The sequence below is a fragment of the Heteronotia binoei genome, chromosome 16 (genome assembly GCF_032191835.1).
Source record: "Heteronotia binoei isolate CCM8104 ecotype False Entrance Well chromosome 16, APGP_CSIRO_Hbin_v1, whole genome shotgun sequence".
Lineage (NCBI taxonomy): Eukaryota > Metazoa > Chordata > Lepidosauria > Squamata > Gekkonidae > Heteronotia > Heteronotia binoei.
Genome location: NC_083238.1, coordinates 33843570 through 33861416, shown reverse-complemented (window position 1 = coordinate 33861416; position 17847 = coordinate 33843570). Strand labels below are relative to the sequence as shown.

Here is a 17847-nt window from a genome sequence, read left to right as displayed (position 1 = left end):
ACCAGAACATTGACAACATAGCCTTCAGTTTAGAACTGGGATCCCCAGCCTCACTGATTCAGGGGGCACTTTTTTGAGATGTCTGCATCATAGAGAACATGGAAACCAGATTCAAGGTGCACATGCTAAAGGTTCTATATAGTTGTACTATAAACCCAGGGTTGCAAAAGAAAGTCAGTCTAAATCAGGGGTGGCCAAACTATGGCTCAGAAGCCACATGTGGCTCTTTCACACACATTTTCCAAGCCAGTGACTCGAAGAATGCGTTTAAAGTTAATGTTGCTTCCTTTCCCTCTCCCTCCCTCCTCCATCTATTTCCTTTCCTTCCTTGTTTCCTCCCTCCCTCCCTCTCTCCCTCCCTCCTTCCAGCTCTCCAACATCTGACATCTATGTCCTGCGGCTCTTAAACATCTGATATTTACTCTATGTGGCTCTTAAATTAAGCAAGTTTGGCCACCCCTTGTCTAATGGTGCCCTCTCCTAACAACAATAAGAGAACAAAGTTTGAGTCCAGTTGCACCTTTAAGAACAACAAAGTTTAATTCTGGGTATAAGCTTTGGTGTGCATGCACACTTCACCAGATATGTTGAAACAGTTTTCTTCAAGCCTTACATATAAATTAGAACAGTGGACAAATTCCTGTCCTTTAACAATACCCAAAATCTGCTGTCTGAGAAGGTTACCTCGCTGTGCTTCATAGTATGGCCTGCTCTATGGAAACTGTATTTTCAAATCAATTTGAATTCATTTTATACCTTTCAAACATATATATAGGGCTTTTTTGTTACTGTATTTGCTGATAGTACTGGTTCCTTTGGGGGGGGGGGCTGTCCCCAAGTCCTGAGGGAGGAATTAGTGAAATTTTATATATGAGTACCAACACTTTTTTAAAAAAAGACTCTTAGGAAATCCTTTGCTGCTATACAGTATCCCTACTCACAAGTTATAGTGAACGTATGCACAATGCATGTGCAGTGCACACTTCATTTTTTTCATATGTGTTTTGAATAATTGTCACGTCACGGTGAACACTGCATGTTACAGCTCAGCATGTAATATAGATCCCACATTAATCCAGGTATTGGTTCCCAGTTTTATTGGTAAAATGAGTGCTGGTGGCTCTTTTGTACAAACAGATTTACACATGTACAGGCAGGATGTATGTTGTGAACAGAGCTTTTTTCACCAGGTCTTGGATCCAACTGAGAAGTTCCAGGCATGCATGGAAGAGTGATTTTTACCCATTTCCTTCCTTCTGAAGCATACTGTCATCCATAAAAAGCATTTCAGCAGGAGAGAAATTTGGGAGGAATCTGAAGCAGCAGGAGAGAAATTGGGAGGTCACCTTCCATGGACAGAAATCCTTGCATCCATGAAAACCATCTAGGGCAGTGATCTTTTGGCACCAGGGACTGGTTTTGTGGAAGACAATTTTTCCACGGAGCACTGGGGGTGCTGGGGGTTTTGCTGCTCCCTCGCCCACACCCCATCCCTGCTGCCCATGGGGGTCTTTAAATGAGGGATAGGCGAAGGTCATTGCTACACTGCCCCTTCCACCCGCCTGGGACCTGGGTGAATGAAAGAGGTAGTGCTTCAGAGTGAGGTTGCACTGCCTCTTTTGTCTACCTGGGACCCGGGCGGGCAAAAGGGGCAGTGCGGTGCCTCTGTCTCACTTAGCAGCCCGGTTGCTAGCAGGCTAGGGACCGGAAACAATCCACGGCCCAGGGGTAGGGGACCCCTGTTCTAGGGGACCCAAGCCATCATTTACCTGTTAATAATAATTTAGAGTAAATTTCTTTATTTTCAATCTCTCTTTTTTATTATAAAGCTTAATACAAGAATCAACCTTTGAAAGTTCATAGATCTATAAATACAACATCAAATTACCGATAGGTAATTCGTTCAGATAAATCCGAACAATCCTATCTTTTTGAACCTTCTCCCATGCAAGCCATGAGTTTAAATAACAAGAAAAGGTCCTTAACTTTCCCCAGCCATTCTTTTTTCCTGGGGGTGATTTTAAGTTTCCAAACTTTTTCAAAAACAAGTTTGATAGCCATTAACTTATTTTTTTATTTCTGCAGTTTATTTATAGCCCACATTACCCACTGAGACTCGAGGCAGATCATACGATATAGAACAATAGAATCAGGAAACACAGGACACTAATGAACAGTGCAATAGGGCGAGGATTATGGTAGGAAGATTGCAAAAAGAAAAAGCTATCAGACATATATTGTAAACAAGGGAGAAAACAGAATTATAAATACAGAGGATGATGCAATGAGCCAGTTGAAACTTACAATAAAGCCTGGAGTTAGGGATGTCTGGCATTCCTGGGAGGAATTGGGGGAAGTGACCTCATAACTTTGGGGGTGACATTATAGGATTTGCCTGAAATCTGAGGTTAAACCACAGAGGTTCTGACAAATCATAGACTGTCCCCAATGTCATGACATCCAATCTGGTTTTCATCAGAAACCCCATTGCATTGCATTGCATTCCCAGCAAGTTTTTGAGGCTCCAGTGAGCAATGTAGAGGATGCCTGAGAGGGTGACACTACGGTCTTTTTCCTTTTTATAAAGAAGCATCCTCTTAAACTAACAAGTTATCTATCCCACAGTAAAGAAACCACATAATGAAGGGGAAGAGACTCTGGAGCTTGATGATATAGTGGCAACTATATGAAAAATGCTCAGCCTGCTCAGGGGCACAAAATTTGGATCTCTCACGCTGTGTGTTGTTTAAAGTGCTTATCTTTGGCTGGATTGTGCCCTGTAATTTCTCGGGGTTCTTTTAGTTCAGAGAGCATTCAGTTAGAATAAAAAGGTGCAGAGATTAATAATATTGGACATGAAGTTCCCAGCTAGCCTGAAGTCATCAGCCGTGCGGAGCATTCTGTTAACATTCTAAAACATGGGTCTATTGCAAGAGTAATAGTCCCTGTCAGGAATCTTATATCTCCATGCCCTGATGAGTAAACGGGACCTCTGGTGCTGAAAAAAAGTGGCATGTTGAATGTATGGAAATGAATATAATGGCAGGTTAAAGATGCATCAGGCCTGAAGTTAATATAATTCTGACCTCTATGCTGAAAAGGCCAGGGAAAAAAGCAGAATGATGTGCTTTAAAAAGCACACAGCAATACAAGAGGCGTTCACACAGAGGTGGCATTTGGATCTCTCCCACAGGGGATGTCCACACAGCTGCTGAGCTTTGAATAAAGGTCATTGCAGTTTTAGTGGCTGCAAACTGACATGAGAGCCACAAAGAGAATTGCCACTGCTAATCCCTGTGATCTACCTACTGACAGGACAGGAACACAGTTGCAGGGCAAAAACGCAGTTTTTTGAGCAGGAACTCAGTTCCGGCTGGCTTGGCATCATGGGTGTGGCCTAATATGCAAATGAGTTCGGGCTGGACTTTTTCTGTAAAAACCCTGTGTGAAATAATAGCACCATCGGGGTGTGGCCTAATATGCAAATGAGTTCCTGCTGGACTTTTTCTACAAAAAGCCCTGCCTACCTCTAACTATTCATATAACTCTGTAAGTATTTTAGCTTTGTTCAGTCGTTTCTCAGATGACAAGCATCCGTTTAAAAGTTGAAAGGAGTGACAGGAGAGAGCCCAGGTATACTGAATGACAAGATCTAGAAGCCCAGAGAAGGATGCTTCTGAGCATACACAGAGTACAGATCCCACCCATAGTTTGCCTGTACAAGCTGGAATTCTGAATCACAGCTTCTAGATGACCAATGAAATCCCCTGTATTTAAATGGTTTCTGAATATGTGTGTTTGATGTGTTGGTATGTTTGTGGAAGAGCACCTCATTTCGTTGCTCTCTTTTTGTGGAGAACAATGACAATAAATTTATCTATCTATCTTGAATAACAGGGGACTTACTTTTGAGCAGATTTGCTTAGGATTGCTCCCAAAAAGTCTAGCTTTGACTAGAGCTGCTTATTTTTAAAAAGTAACTTGATTTTTCACTTTTCCTTTACTTCAGGGAATCTTGAAAGCTGTGTTTTAATCATTTGCTTTAAAATGCTTAGTGCAACTAAGCAAGGTTAGGCAAATTATTTTGCACAAAGTTTACAGCTATCCTCAGAAATCCATGAGCCACATAAAAACCTGCAAAAATTCTATTGTAGTCATTTTTATCCCAATTGTTTGACAAACTCCTGCAAGCAGAGCATTCCAGGATCCCTTTTGAAATATCACATGCCAGTGGGGGGAAAGTGGGAGAACAGATACAACAAAGAGATTTTCCTGATGAGCAGGTAGATTAATTTATGGGAGCAGAGTTCAAGGTGAGCCTTTTTTTTCCCAGAGTAAATTTATAATCAGGATCTTTTCAGCAATGCGTGACATACCATGGCAACTAGACTGTCCCTTCTTTCCATGCTGGCACAAGTGGGTGGCTTGTCTCCTGCCTGGCTGTGGCTTATATAATTCAAGCGTTCTTTCGCACACCATGCAGAACCACCTACATTAAAACAGTCCCTTGGGGTCATTTTTTTCCCTAGAGCCCTGAGTGGGAGGGAGAAGAGAGGGAGGGACTGCCTGCTTCAGTCTCAGCAGAACCCGCAGAAACGCTTTTAAAAGCTTCCTTTCTTATTTCCATGACTCTTCAAAATTTCTTGCGGTGTCTTTGCACTGCTAAAGTTAAAATGGAATTTTCTCATTGAAAATAGGGCAGAGGTAACGAAGAGCCAGGCAACCCTTTCCTCTGGCCATCGGCATCCTGATGATTCCAAGGCCTTGTATCATGTGCCCTTCTAAGGCTGCCAAATTCAAAGATGGGCACTGGAGTTCTCCTTGAATTACAGTTTATCTCCAGACTACAGAAATCAGTTCCCCTGAGGAAATGGCAGCTTTGGAGGTAGACTCTATGACAGGGGTGGTCAAACTGTGGCTCTTTCACACACATTGTGTGGCTCTTGAAGCTGGCTCAGAGAAGGTATTTCTCTCTTAAAATCATTTATCCAAGCCAAGCCAGCTGGTGGCTTTGAGATTGCATTTAAAGTTGCTTTCTTCCCACTTCTCCCTCCCTCCCTTGTATTAATTTCCTTCTGACCTTCCTTCCTGTCTTGTGGCTCTCAAACTTCTGACACTCATCTCTTGCAGCTGTCAAACATCTGATGTTTATTCTGTGTGGCTCTTACAAGTTTGGCCACCCCTGTTCTATGGTATCACATCCCTGCTGAGTCCCTTCACTCCCCAACCTCTACACTTCCCAGGCTGTACCCCAAATATTCAAGAATTTCATAGCCCATAGTTGGCAGCCATATACTGTTCTGAAATATGGTATTTTACCCTTAGTAGTTTCAAACAAGTGTTCTTGCAGGTCACCCACCTGGAAAGAGGGAAGCCAGATGTTTTGTTTGGAAAGAAATTATGCTGCCTTTCCAGGAGCCTGCCAGAGGCAGCTTACAAAAAGAACAAAAAAAATTGATAAAAATTCAGTCCAGTATAAAAACAGATCATTGAGATCTTAAAATAATAGTGTCAGGACTAAAATAGCATTATAAGATCAACCCCCTAATTAAAAAGCCTGGGTGAACTGAAGCATTTTGGCTTGGCTCCTAAAAAAAAAACAAAGTAGGCACCAGGCAAGCCTCAAAGAGACGAGAATTCCATAGGCAAGGTGCACTTCAAATTTTCCAGCTCTGTAGACAACTCTGTACCTTTCTTTCTGTGGGTACAGTATTTCAGAGCCAGGCTAGAGGATAACCTAATTGATAACTATATATCTTGTATTTTTCCCCTCCATAAAACGTAAGGAGAACTTTCCTCATACTATGATTTCATAATATCCTGAATTATCACTGTTCTTTGGCACTGGCTGCCAATGATGTGAAGTGTTGACAGGAAAATGCCAAGGACTCTAATGTCACAGTATGAAGCACTCTTCTAGACATTATGGAAGAGCATATGAGTGACAAGAATGAGGTTGTTTTTAATGGCAACTGCATATTCAGTGTTATATGTAAGTGTGGCTGTCCTTTATTCAATTATGAGGGACAGGAGTGGTGACAAAGCTTTTTCATTACATTTTCAGTATGTTTCTCAACACAAGTACTTGCGGGGGGGGCACTTGTACTGTGCCTTGAACAGGATACATACATGTTTTCTTACACAACGGTAATGATTATGTAAGAAAAAGATAGTAGCATTCCCAATGTTCTGCATTTCAATCAAGTAATTAAAATTCTGTATCTGTCTTTTAATTCGAAATTATCTCCTCAGTTGCATTAATTCAAAATCAGTTTTTCTCATAAATACCAAGTTCCCTTCTTGCAAAAGTTTGTATGATGGTTGTTGGCAGTACATAAGGATCATGTGGTATTGAGAGGGTGGACGGTACAGCAACAGCAGTAACATTGAAGGGCTGCATTCACCCATTTCACCCCATTGGGTCGTCACTGGAAGGTGCCTCACTCAAGACTGACACCCCTAGTGCTGATGGAATGAAATCGTCCAGTCCATCCCAAGAAGAAGAACAATGTGCTGTTAAGTTGCAACCAACACAATCCCTTCCACCAGGCTTCCCAGGAAACAGCTGAGCAGAGGTGATTTACCATTACCTTCCTCTAGATAGCAACACCATTCTTCCTGGGTGCTCTTCCATCCACATGCTGACCTCAGCCAACCCTTTTTAGCTCCCGAGCTCCAACAAGCCTGGGCTAAAATGGGCTATCTGGCCGGTTGTTCAACCCAACGTGTATTGTTGATGTATTTGATAGCATTAACCCATGTTCTTTTCTCTTTCAAAATCCTTACTTGGTGTATTAAAAATACTTCACCTGATATATTTGTGAAGCTGATTTGATTGAGCTTCAAAATACCTGCTTTCTGTGGTGCTCAAGATGTTGGGGGTAATCTTTTCATTGTTAGTGGGAGTGCAAATAACAAGTCATCATTCTCCTGTCATTCGTCTTGGTGCCCTTGGGCAGAACAAGACTATAGTAATAATTGCATGACCCAACTTTTCATAGAGCAGAGCTGGATTCCAGATTCTGACTGGTGTAGGGCCACAGTGTTGAGTATGGCAAGGAGAAATGCTGGTTCAAGTTTCTTCTCTGTTGCAGTGCTCATTGGTAGTTTTGACATATAGCCATCTCCCAGCTTCAGTCATAGCAAGGCAACTCCATGGAAGAATGCCCTTAAGTTCCTTGGATGAGAATTGGAGAAGTAAATGCATGCAGCTCTGTTTCTACTGCATTGGCATCAACAGGACAGATTGAGCAAAACAGTGTTTCCAAAGCCGTGTGTATCATTTGAATAATCAAAGAGAGCATGTTTTAAAAGAGAAGGGGAGTCGAAATGCTGCTCTTAGAATTCCAAGGGGTTCTTTCTCTAGCAGAAGATATTTCTACTGGTATTTTTTTGGGGAGGGGTGGGGGGGGGCTGTGATTTCTGCAGATTTTCCCCCTTCATCTACAGCTTCCTCCTCTCTCCCATAATGCTGAGAGCAGCTTTTCAGAGGGCTAGAGGTGGGAGGTGGAAAAGATCTGTTTTACCAGTGGAATTTGGCTCATGGTTCTTGGGAAACAGCTCATTCCTTGTAGACCTCATTATCTCTTAAAGGATTCTCTCACCTTCCAAGTGGCTCGTAAACTGTACAGTCTTTTTTGTACCACTAGAAGACAACAGCAGGGCTAGATTCTTGGGAGCTTGGTGGCACACACACACACTCAAAAAACTGAGAGCCTTGTGAACTTTAAAGACCTTAACAGATTTATACAACATGGAGCCCACTTTGTCCAATGCATGTAGTGAAATGAGTTCTATGAAAGGTTGTGCCCCATCAGTTCCTCTTGAAAGTTGCCCCCGAGACCTCTTTTTATATTTTGCTGCAACTGAGTAACCCAGCTAACCCAAACTTTCTCAGTACAGCACACTAAGGTTGATTGGGATGAAAAGGGAATTTTACAAGGTTTATTACTGCATCTGTCTCCAATAAATGAATATTCACCTACCATGATATTTAAACAGGTACAAGAGAGGGGCCCACAAGTGTTCTCCTGCCTGGTCCCTCCTTGTTCTGCATCTTTTTTGCCCATCTGCCCATTTCCCCCCTCCCCAAACTGCCCAATAGCCTCATTTTCTCCTCTCACCACAAACTACCCATTTGGACCTATTTTCACTGCCCTCTCCAAGTTTCTTTTTTTCCCCTTCCAGTAATCCCTCCCCCCTTTTTTTTACATTGTAGCATAGTATTTTGCTTAGATAACCCAAGATGTCACCCACGGTGAGCTTTCTTGGAGGAAGGGGAGGGGGCTAGCCCTCATTTTTTTTAAAAGAAAGTGTTCATATCCTTCTGCAAACCTTGAGATTTATCCCAGGTTTGCAGAAAAATATAATCAAGGTGTAAATGTCTCCCCACTTGAGGTGGGTTTTTTTTTAACTCTCTACTGGAAAACCACCAATCACTATAAAACATATTATGTGCAATATACATGCCCAGCTTTTTACCAATTGCTATAAAATATATCATGTGCAATATACATGCCCAGTTTTCTACCAATCACTATAAAATATATCATGTGCAATATACATGCCCAGTTTTCTACCAATCACTATAAAATATATCATGTGCAATATACATGCCCAGTTTTCTGCCGATCGCTATAAAATATATCATGTGCAATATACATGCCCAGTTTTCTACCAATCACTATAAAATATATCATGTGCAATATACCTGCCCAGTTTTCCGAAACAGTTGCTCAGTTAAAGAAAACATCTTTATTAAACAGCTGCATAATACTACTTGACAATATTTACCATTCGTGCACTAAAAGCAAGACAGTTAGTTGATCAGAACCTTTAATCAGACTAGTTCTAAGGGCAGCCTTGCTGGAAAACCAGCTTTCAGCATCAAAAAAAGGGTCCAGGATTCCACCATGGTGTAACAGTAGCAAGGAGGACTGCTGATATGCTTTTGAGTCTCCTACAAACGTAAGGTAAGGCTCCTGAGAATCAAGTCTTAGGAAATGGAGCTACAGTGCTAATGTTTGATGAAATGCAATGAGCTGTTGAGAGCCATCCCCAAAGGGCTCCAGTTGTAATTATATCATCTCTTTAAGCCCCCTCAGCTCAGTAGCCCTGCTTAAGCTAGTAATGCAGCCCACTCCACTACATATGCAGCATAAGATGAATCCAAATGCCTTGTGCCAAGGGAGGAGAGGGGAGACAGGAGGACCTATCAGTCATTGCCGCTGTGCTCCTGAGAGTCTTAGAGAACACTGATTGCCTGGTGCAGGGGGGAGGGGGAGGAAAAAGAGAAACCATTGGTGGGAGAATTTAATTGGGAAATTGCCAGCTGCCCAAATATTGCCAGCTCCTTCCTCAACAAGCCTGAGGCTAGCAGTTGCTTGCAAGGTTGGTATGGCTGATAAATCATAGCTGCAAAGGCTGTGCTTACTGTGCACCCCCCTCCTGAGTTTGGAGGAATACAAAGGCTAGTGTAGTCTTCTACAAAGATGGGTGGGAGCCATTAGTTCCACAGTCTCAACCATTGTGAGCTGAAAAGAGAAAGTGTTAACACAAGTTTATGTATTTAATCTAAAATTATCTGCTTTCAGACTGAGCTGGAGACCGAGCACTGGTAACCTTATTGGACACAATACAAAAAAAAAGTCCACTTTCTATCTACGAAGACATTGGTGGGCTGGCAAACGCAAGTGTATTGTGCGCGGGAGGCAAGAGTTGTGTTTGGCCAAGTACACTGGGAGCAAGCCAAGCCCTGTCAGTACTACCAAAGACCCAGGCTTGACTCAGAGCTCTGACAAATCTTGGGATGCAGTAACAGATGCCAAGGCTCTGGGGCTTGCCTCCATTGCTTGGAGAGAGAACCAGCCAAGTGTGCTGAGCAAAATGCTACTGTATGGCATACATACCATGGACTGGCTACCCTTGCTGTAGATTCTTCCCTGGAAAAATTCTTTGCTAATAGATTTTTTAAAAGCCAAAAATAGTATGGTTGTTAGACTGACAGACTACGATATGAGACACTCGAGGGGCTTTCTGGGTGACTTTGGGCCAGGCACTCTCTCAGCCTAAACTACCTCACAGGTTTGTTGTGAGGATAAAGTGGTGGACAGAAGAACGATCAAAGCAGCTTTACATTCCTAATTGAGGAGAAAGTTGATGGTAAATAAATCTCTATTTGTGTCTTATTATGGCTCTGTGGCTTGATTATGCTTACAGAGTTATGTCTAAAAACATTCAGCGCCAAATAGTGGAGAATTCCCCACTTTAGTAAAGATACAATGGTACAAGGAAGGGCAGAGAACACTGAGGACTGGCACAGCTGGAGTTCCCCTCAGAAATCCAAAGCTGCTTTGAATTGGTCCCCCACTTCACAGGGTGTCTGTTGTGGGGGAAATACCACAGTCTCAAGTGTATAAGCCAATCTGACTCAGAAGGGTGGGGTATAAATCTACAGTCTTCTTCTTCAAAAGGGGTCAAATGTGAAGTTTATTTTGTGTCACTGGCCCTGTCCATGGTTCCCATTTCTATTCTCACAACTATTGTAAAACGTGAGTTTTTTTAAGTACTGGCTTTTAAAGCAGCATTTAAATCTGTTTTTTATTCTGTTTCTCAGAAGCAACAAAATACATACCCTTTCCCTCATGGTTATTTTTTAAAGCAGTGTCATGTATTTAACATACGATGCTGTGTCAACAGAGCAGGCTCAGCAGCTATATTTCCCAGTGAATTAGAAGCAAGATGAAGGTTAGAGTGGACTGAAATCAAATCAGGAATAGAAGGGAAAGTGACAGCTCTGCTTATTGTACTCTCAGCAAATATTTGAAATGGGCCCTCTCGGGGCACCTTTAATATACAGCTCTTACAGTTTTGGTGTTTGCTCATGCATTAATGAAAGCTCATTATTTCAGCTTTCAGCGGAGTATGCTAGAATCGATATTTTCTGGTCTCCGATATTAAGTCTTTCCCCATAATTTCCTAGCATAGAGAAAGTACAGCTTATCTGAGATGTTTCAACTCAGTGTTATCTGGGGGGGGAAATCTATTTTGCGACATTCTGAAGCGCTCTTGCCGTGTCATGTGCGGAAAAGGAGCGCCATCTGTTAATAGGATCAAATGAAAGTGTCATCTCTTCCACCCCCGTGCTTTGTGGACTTCCAGAGCATCTAAAAATTAGATACAGAATTGCTTAGTTTTGGAGGCAGATGTTGAATGCAGATAATTAGTTTTCTCCTATGCGTTTGCATTCAAGGACATTTGAAAAATAGAGGAGGGGCTATAGCTGAATGGGAGAGCGCACTTTGTATGCGAATGATTCGGTCCTCGTCATCTCCAATTAAGAGGATGTGAGGCAACACAGGTGGAAAATATCTCCACCGGGAAGCTAATCGGACATTAACACTTTCCACATATAAACTTTGCTGCTTATTTATTTCATACCTTTTTATCCTGCCGTTCCTCCAAGGAGTTCAGGAGTACATCATCCCCCTCCCTTCCATTTTAAAAGCTCTGTGAGACTGAAAGAGTGTGATCAGCACAAGGTCAACCAACAAGCTTCCATACCAGAGTCGGGATTCAAATCTTGGGTCCTGCAGACTCTAGTCTGCCACCCATTCTGCTAAGTCTGTTTTATACCTAAGAAATAACTACAAAGAAGCTGTGTTCAATATTGCTACAAAATCATGCAAATAATATTTATACAATATCAACAACACATAACAAACCAATAACAAGTATCAAAAGTCCAAAAGGCTCAGTTATAAACAATGTCCTTGAAATGTGGCAGAAAATCCTTCTCCAGGGATTTTGTTGGTAATATTCTCAAATTGATATAATCCAATGTATGGAAGCTTCTTGAGATATACAATGTGATTTCTGGATGTCTTGGCGCATTTCATAGTGTATCCCTTCATCAGGCAGTCTTATTCCACTTAAAGATAATTCTATTGGTTATTCACTCTCATACAAGAAAATTTCCTTTTTGGGGTCCCAGTTAATACATTCTCACAGCCATGCAGCTTCACAAAATTCAAGTTCGGGTAGCTTCCCTCTGTTTTATGGCCACGAGCATGGAGTCAACATGGGAGGAAAACTCTTCTAAGCTCCTTAAAGGAAGATGATGCTTGTCTGATTTCTACGTGTTGGGAAACTTGCTGTATGTAGCCTGAGGCAGATTCACGAGCTGAGATGAATTTCCCACTAGGAATAGTGGCACTTGACTATAATAAAAGAAGCCCATATCTGTCAGACCAAACGCCCATCTTGTCCTGAATGCAGTTTCCAGAAATGGCAAACCAGATACCTCTGGGAAACCTACAGGCAGAGCATAATGTATCAGTGCTTTCACACTGTTTGTCCCCAGAGACCATCCCAAAGGAATATTGCCTGACTGTGGTGATTCCATGTTTCTGCCGTAGCTTGAACTATCCTCCATGAATCTGTCTATTCTAAGACAAATTCTCCATGGATTTGTATATTTTCTCTCTGTGTGTTAAGTGCTGTCAAGTCACCCCCGACTCTTAGAAGGAAAGGGTCATCTAGTTCAACCCCCTGCACAGTTCAGGAGATCCACAAGTACTTCCCCCCACACACGCACTCAGTGACCCCTGCTCCCACAAGATGGCAACCCCCCCCCCCCACTCATCCAGGATTCTTGGCCAAACTGGCCTGAAGAAAAATTGCTGCTGACCTCAGAGTGGTGATCAGCATTCCCCTGAGCATGTAAGAAGGGGCCACAAAAATTAAGCACCGATGCAACCCTTCCTGCCCTCCCTTTCATGATCTGCCTAAGTTGACTCACAGCAATCCTATGAATCAGTGTCCTCCAAAATATGCTAGCATCAACTACTTGATCAGCTCTTGCAAACCGAGGGCTGTGGCTTCCTTTATAGCAGGGGTGGCCAGTGGTAGCTCTCCAGATGTTTTTTGCCTACAACTCCCATCAGCCCCAGCCAGCAAGGCCAATGGCTGGGGCTGATGGGAGTTGTAGGTAAAAAAACATCTAGAGAGCTACCGTTGGCCACCCCTGCTTTATAGAGTCAGTCCATCTCATTTCCCTGCTGCCTTCAACTTTTCCTTGCGTTACTGTCTTTTGTAGTGACTCTTGTCTTGTCATAATGTGATCAAAATAAGATAGCCTCAGTTTAGCCATTTTAGCTTTTAGGGAGAGTTCAGGTTTGGTTTGATCTAGAACCCACTTATCTGTCCTTTGCGGTCCATGACATCTGTCAAATTCTCTTCCAGCACCACATTTCAAAGGAACCAGCTTTTTCCCTGTCATCTTGCATCATCCAGCCCATACATAGCAAGGGGAATAGTATGGCATGAATAAACTCGATCTTGGTCACCAGCAACACAGCCTCACACTTAAGAATCCTTTCTAGCTCCTTCACGGCTGCTCTTGTCAGTCTCAACCGCCATCTGATTTCTTGGCTGCATTTTAAGAACATGAGAACATGAGAGGGACTTCCGGGGTTGGAAAATGCCGAGTTGAACTGCTTCTCAGAAGGGAGAGCAGGCTGGAACTTCTGTTCGGGGTAGTGGAAGGCAATTTAATGCCTACTGCCTACTTTTCTCAGTCAGAGATCAGTCCAAGATATGCACAGGAAACTTTGAGGAGATTTACCTTGGCTAAAAGGGAGTCTCGGGTGGGGCTCCTTTGAGGCTTTGAGGGGTCTCCGGAGACGAGTTGCATTTTCATCATCTGCAGAAGTTTCCAGAGTCATTTATTTGACATAAGCTCGACAGGATTCTAATCTTCTTTGATACTGCTAAACATCTAAAGCTACACAAGACCAGTGTTGATCTGGATAACTACAGAAAAGGTACAAATCACTATCTTTCCTTAATTAAAGTTAATTAAACATTAATTAAAGACTAATTAAAGTTAAACAAAATAAAATCAAAAGGTGGGAAATTGAAATCTAGAAAGCTTGGAAGAAGAAGGGGAGAAGGGGCAAAATTAAGTGTTTGGGACATTAAAAATTGGGGAGCCAACAGAGGTGACCTTTATAGACCTCTAGAGAAAAAAAAAAAATTTAAGTGAGGCAGAAAGTCGCAGCCGCCATTTTGGAGAAAATAAAAACTTTAAAAATTAATATCTGAGCCCAGGAGGCTCTGAGGACTGCGAAATTAGGCTTATTGAAGAAAGCAAGCTTCACTCTTTCAAACCTGATAGCTGAAATTTAATTTGGTGAGGTCAAAATTTTTGGTGTTTTTACATGTCAGACCACAAGCAAACCCGAGCAAGGACTGCTTCATTGGAGAAAATGCAGGACCAATTAGATGCAATGGAAGCCAGGATAATGAAAGGGATGAAGGAGATGCTAACTGCTTCCAAAAAAGAAATTAGAAAAGATATTGAAGAGCTAAAAAAATTATAGAAGATCTCAGAAATGAGACTGTGGTAACAGCAAAGAAAGTGCAAGAGGTTGAAGGAGAGTGAAAGTACATGATTCTACCTTGTTAAAAATACAAGAAAAAGTGGCAATTCATGACTTCAAATTGATGGAGACTCAGATCCGTCTGAGAGGAGTACCTGAGGATGAAGAAACTGATTTAAACGAATATATAATAAAAATAATTGCAGAATTTTTGGAGGAAGATCCTGAAGGGACTAGAAATATGTATGACTATATGTATAGAGTAAATTCACTTTTTGCAAAAAAAAATAATCTACCAAGAGATGTGGTTATAAGATATATGACAAAAGAAATGGTGGGAAAGATCATGAATAAAAACTTTGAAAAGACATTGATAGTCAAAACAGATGTTGGACATTCAAAATGAAATAAAGAAAAATTAGGGAAATTGAGAAAAAGACCAGGGGAAAAGAAAATTATGAGAGAGACTACAGTATTACAAACACAAATGAGACATTTGTTAAATAAAGAACTGGAATGGAATCTGAAAAGATTACAGCAGAAATCTTTTGAGGGCGCAAATAAACCTGGAAAATATTTGGCCTGGCAACTGAAAAAAAAAAGAGAAAGTAAAATTATTAATAAAATTGTGGTTGATAGAAGAGAGTTGGTAGATCAGGAAAAAATAAAAATAGAATTTTTTAAGTACTATGCCAAATTATTTAAGGATGTTAAAATAAAGAAAGAAAAAATGGGAACGTATTTACAAAATATTAAAATAGCACCCTTAACAGAAAATATGAAAAAGTTTTGAATGATCCAATTGAAAAAATAGAAATTGAAGCAGCGATTAATGCAATGAAAAATGGACTTTATATTACTAAAGAAAAATCAAAACTGCTATGTAAAAATATGCAAGTAAGCAAACAAAAGGAATTGCAGAAGCTAACGGGTTGTGAAGTTACCTCTAAGGTAAAATATTTGGGTGTGGAGATAACAATTAAGAATATTGACTTTTTTAAAAAAAATTATGAGAAACTATGGCGTAAAATGGATGAAGAAATGATAAAATGGAATAAACTTAATTTGTCATTGCTTGGCCAAATAGCTGCAGTTAAGATGAATATTCTGCCAAGAATAATGTATTTTTTTTCAAACTATTCCGATTGTGAAAGACAATAAACAATTTAATAAATGGCAAGGGAAAATTTCAGAGTTTGTGTGGGCTGGAAAGAAACCAAGGATCAAAATGAAAAGAGAGAGGAGGATTCCAATTACCAGATTTAAAATTATATCATGAAGCAGTTTGTTTAGTGCGGATAAAAGAATGGGTGATGCTGTTAAACAAAAAACTCTTAGCGTTGGAAGGTCATGGAAATAAATTTGGCTGGTACGCTTATATGGGGGGAAAAAGATGGATGGTTTTTTCTCTCACCATTATATAAGAAACAATTTGCTAAATACATGGATGAAATATAAGAAATATAAGAAATATGGGGATGAGAGAAAACCATTATGGATAGTGCCAGCAGAAGTAATAAAAATAACAGCTGAGACGGGTGAAGAAAAGTGGTTGTCATATAATCAACTATTAAAAATACAAAGTGGCAAAATAGAATTGAAAACTGCTGAAGAGCTGAATAATAAATATGATTGGTTCCAAATGCAACAAATAAAGAGCTTGGTGGAAAATGATATTAAAACTGAAGGAATAAGAAAAGAGCAAACAAATGGAAAAAGTTCTGCTTGGAGACCATGAAAAATTTTCAAAATTATATAAATTACTCTTAAAATGGTCTACGGAAGATGAAGTAGTGAAATCTCAAATGATTAAGTGGGCAATTAATGTAAATAAAGAAATACAGATGGAAACTTGGGAATATTTGTGGAAGAATTCTATAAAGCTTTTGACGTGTCATAGTATTAAATAGAACTGTTCTAAAATGATGTGTAGATGGTACATGACTCCTAAAAAGTTGGCAAAGATGAACAATAAGATGCCAGATAGATGTTGGAAATGTAAAAAACATGAAGGTTCTTTCTACCATATGTGGTGGACTTGTGAAAGAGCAAAAAAGTATTGGCAGATGATTCAACAAGAAATTTCTAGGATCTTGGGATACGAATTTAAGAAAGTTGCAGAGATTTTTCTGTTGGGATTACAAATGGAAAAATTTCCAAAAGAAGATAGAACTATAATTTGGTACTTGCTTTCAGCTGCTAGGACATTGTATGCGCAGTTGTGGAAGCAAGAAAAAATACCAGAAAAATGGGATTGGATTGTAAAAGTTATGACATGGAGTGAAATGGACAAATTAACAAGAATTTTAAGAGACTATGACTTAGAAGTTTTTAAGATGGCGTGGAAAAAGTTTAGAAGATATGTAGAAAAAGAGTGGAAAATAAAAGGACATTGGACAATTTTTGATAATGATTAAGTCTTAGAAGAAAGAAGAATATTAATCGTGGTTTTTATTAGTTAAGGGTACCTTTAAATATTAGTATTTTAAGTAAATAACACCGGCAGGGGTCAAGTAATGGGGGGAGGGGTGGTTAAAAAGTAATATATGGGATAGATATAAAGAAGTTATTAAGATGCAAGAAATAGATATTGTTATCATATGTTGCTAAATAAAAATTGTTTTAAACAGAACATAAGAACATAAGAGAAGCCATGTTGGATCAGGCCAATGGCCCATCCAGTCCAACACTCTGTGTCACACAGTGGCCAATATTTGTGTGTATGTGTATTTTTTGTTACTCTCTTGAATTCCTATGTTGCATATAGGTCCTGAGGGAGGGAGAGAACATGGGGTAGCCTGATTTATGTCATTCTCAAAAGATAAGTAGGGTTGGGAAACTGCAGAAGGAAGCAATGGCAAACCACCTCTGCTTCTTACCCTAAAAGCCCCTTCCTGGGGTTGCCATAAGTTGATGGCACTTTACACACACACACACATACAGACATCCAGGTCCCAAGGATATTAGAGGCAGTTTTCTTTCTGATGGACAGGGGTGGAATTCTAGCAGGAGCTCCTTTGCATATTAGGCCTCACACCCCTGATGTAGCCGAGCCTTGTAAGCTCTTGGAGGATTGGCTACATCAGGGGTGTGTGGCCTAATATGCAAAGGAGCTCCTGCCAGAATTCCACCCCGCTAATGGATACCTGTTTATATCATAGCAGCTCGGGACATAAGCAATTACTACTGCTTAAACGATCTCATGGTCATATTTGCTGTTTCCTTATCAAATTAATTTGCAATGAAATGTATGTTACATGTATTGTTTCAGAGACTCTCTCTGTTTTGTGAAAAGGCTGTTAAGACAAAATTCAGAGAACAGGGTAATCTTACCTTTGAATGAGAAAGTCATGCAAAAACATTAGCAGCCCAATTTGCTCCAACACTCAGGGACTTAGATACCCAGCAGTTTATATTACCAACGTATTTCAATAAATTGTAGGGCTTTTGGGGGGGGGGAGGGGGG

The 17847-nt window shown here is 40.6% G+C and overlaps 1 protein-coding gene across 1 annotated transcript in view; it reads left to right on the top strand.

Annotated features, from left to right (window-relative positions):
• The window catches only part of CHN1 (chimerin 1), a 181297-nt gene that overhangs the window by 152960 nt on the left and 10490 nt on the right, over window positions 1–17847 (top strand). The gene's annotated exons all lie outside the window — the stretch shown is intronic.